The sequence below is a fragment of the Hipposideros armiger genome, unplaced genomic scaffold (assembly GCF_001890085.2).
Source record: "Hipposideros armiger isolate ML-2016 unplaced genomic scaffold, ASM189008v1 scaffold_639, whole genome shotgun sequence".
Lineage (NCBI taxonomy): Eukaryota > Metazoa > Chordata > Mammalia > Chiroptera > Hipposideridae > Hipposideros > Hipposideros armiger.
The window spans coordinates 514548-517611 of NW_017731989.1; positions in this window are offsets into that span (position 1 = coordinate 514548).

Below are 3064 nucleotides of genomic sequence, written 5' to 3' on the forward strand. Positions count from 1 at the left end.
TGGGAGCTCTTGGCGACCATCTGTCTGTCTCACCATATGGAGGAAGAAACACGAAGATGACTCAGACAGCATCTGGGAAAGGAGATGGGAATGATAGCGCCTTCAGCTTTTGTTTTCTTGGTTCTAATTGCTTCCAAAACTCAGCCTCCCTTCGCTCCTTGCAGCTTTCTTGTTCAATCATTCTTGGAACCCTCTGCACCAAAAACAAAAGAAAATAAAACACAAATCCCAAAAACAGTCCTTCGAGTCTAAGCTAGTCTGAGAAAGGATTCTGTTTTGATCACAGAGTCTTGATGAGTATTATTAAAATCGATGACCCTAATAGAAATTGTTTATGGACATCCATTCTAGAACTCATCCTCCTTATATTAGTGTAGCAGTCTTTAATTTGAATGAAGGGATCCCTGACGGTTTGTTTTCTGATATCACGAATGCAGTGCCAAGTGTAGTTCAGTTTTGTTTTCTGAATTTGTGCCTTCCACGTGAGACATGAGGAGAAGAGGCCAAGAACCACTGAGAGAGGAGAGTCTTTTGTTTTCAGTGTCGGATATAAATTTGGGGTTATGTGAACTTGGGAGGATTTCTTACAATCACCAGGATTCCATGTCGTCATCATAGACAGAGACAGGGTTGTTGTAAGCAGTATAACCAACTGTTTCAATTTTTCTGGGACTGAGGGATTCCCAGAATGTGAGAATGCGAAATTTCCAGAAATTTCAGGGCTAAAACTGAGAATGTCCCAGGAAAGTTGGAATGAGTTAGTCACCCTAATTGTAAGCATGTGCATTGTAAAGGTGTAGGTATGACAACTACAGTGATTCAGAAAACAACTTTTTTTCCTTTCCCCCGATTCCCCTATTATACCGGCTTCATGAGTCTAATTCTTTACCTGTGCCTTTGGGGGACACTTAAGGCAAGTCTCATGACCTTTACAGTCATCTTAGGTATAAAGACTTACAGTCACTGTTGAGGATTTTTTTTTTCTTTAGTCACATGGCAAGGGAAAAAAAATCAATCCAGCAATTGAAATGTTTTTGGCAGGTTGCCTGCAGCTGCAGTGGACATGGTCAGCTTTTTCTTTATTTCCCCACCTGGAGCTTCTCCTCCTCCTCCCCCTCTTTCTTAAGGCTCCAGTCTCTCACCTGCAATTAACTCTCAATGCCTGTATATGCATGTTCTCCAGTTAGTCACCGAGAACGACTAACTCAATCTTTGGGAGTCCATCAGTATATTTCCAGCTTCTCTCTGCAGGGTTCAACTGCTACCTCCAGGTGGCGCGAGTGGAAAGGCTATAAGACACCTGATTCATTCTCACGCGCTCTCTCGCTCTCGCTCTCCGGCTCTCCCCGCTTCCCCGCTCCCCCTCCCCCTCCTCCTCCCCCTCTCCTTCCCGTCTCCCTCTCCCTTTTTCTCTTCTCCTCCCTCTTTACCCTTCCCCCTCCCCGCTCCCTCTCCTCTCTCCAGGTCGTCCCGGAATGTCTTCAGAGCTGTGAGCTGCAATCTTGAGCCCTTGAGATGTTTCAAACACGAGCCAGGCCCCATGCTTCTCCGGACCCTACCCCTCACCCCATATTTGTTGCTTGAAGCCAATTTCTATTAACATGCCCCCCCCCCCCCCCCNCCAGTGAAGCGACGTCCTCCACAAGTAGACTGAAGAACAAAAGGACGGCAACTTGTCTGTTCCCCTTCCCCGATTCCCCAATGCTGTTCCCATCCCCCAATTCCCCAATAAAAACCTTTTTTAAAAAAAAAGACTGAACTCGGCACCTTGTGCCGCCTGGATGGCTCAGTGGATAGAGTGTGCTCTCTTAACAATGAGGCTGCTGGTTCAACTCCTGCATGGGATGGTGGCTACGCCCACCTGCAACTAATTGAACACAGCACCTTGAGCTGAGCGGCGCAACTGAACTTGGAGCTGAGCTTGCTGCGCCCTCCACAACTAAGATTGAAAGACAACAACTTGGCTGTTCCCCTCTCCCAATTCCCCAACACTGTTCCCTCTCCCAATTCCCCAATAAAAATCTTAAACAACAACAAAAACAGGACTGGTTTCTGGGATCCCTTCCATCTTTGACCTGCTAAGCCTCTGGGGCCATCCATCCTATAGTGAGTGTAGTTTTGCTAAGGGAGGGAGGGCCCAACATTATCTCTTTGGAAAGAGTTCCAGCTGGTTGTGCAACTTGGATGTGGCCTGTTTTGTGAGAATGTTTGCACCCTGTGGCTTTGCTTTTGCAGCCTGAGTCACATCAGAAATTCAGTGAAGGACTCTGGATTGAGAAGGGGATAAAGGGGTACAAGAGCAAAGAGGTCTCTTGATTCTGGGGACCTGGCCTGTCCCAGATTATCCCACTTCCTTTGTTTCTACCCCCACGCCTCTCCGAGCTAGGAGAGAGGAATGGGACTAAAGGAATCAAACCTGCTGACACCTGGATCTCAGACTTCCAGCCTCCAGAGCTGGGAGAAAGTAAATTTCTGTTGTTTAAGCTGCCCAGTCTTTGGTATTTTGTTTCAGTGGCTGGAACAGATTAATCTAGGGAAGTGGAAAGGGAGTAGGCGGCAAGGTCATTCATAAACCCAGATCCAAGCCCCTGGCATATCCTCCATTGTCCCATCGGAATTCATTACAAAACAGATGGAAAGATAAGTCACTAAGAGCTTCAAGATGGCAACCGCTGAGCATTAAACCCCACACAGAGGGTCCCCATCTGAATGCGAGGTCCCATTTGCACTGGGTGCACACCCATGAAGCTGGCTGTGTTGGCATCTCGCTTCAGCCAGAAGCTTCCCGGAATGGCACATCTGAGGGGGGAATCCACTTGCTCCCCTCTCCTCACCAGCCCCAGATTGACAAGGTCACCCTGAAGAGGAGCAAGGTGCACCATCTTTGTTCCTCTTGCCATAGAAATCATTCTCTCTAAAACTTGGGAGTTCTTGGGCCGGCCAAGTGGCACATTGGTTAAGAGCTGACCTGGGATGCCAGAGGGCCCCGGTTCGGATCCCACATATGAGGGCCAGTGACACTGCCTTCTACAGCTAAGATGCTGAACAACAGCTCAACCTGGAG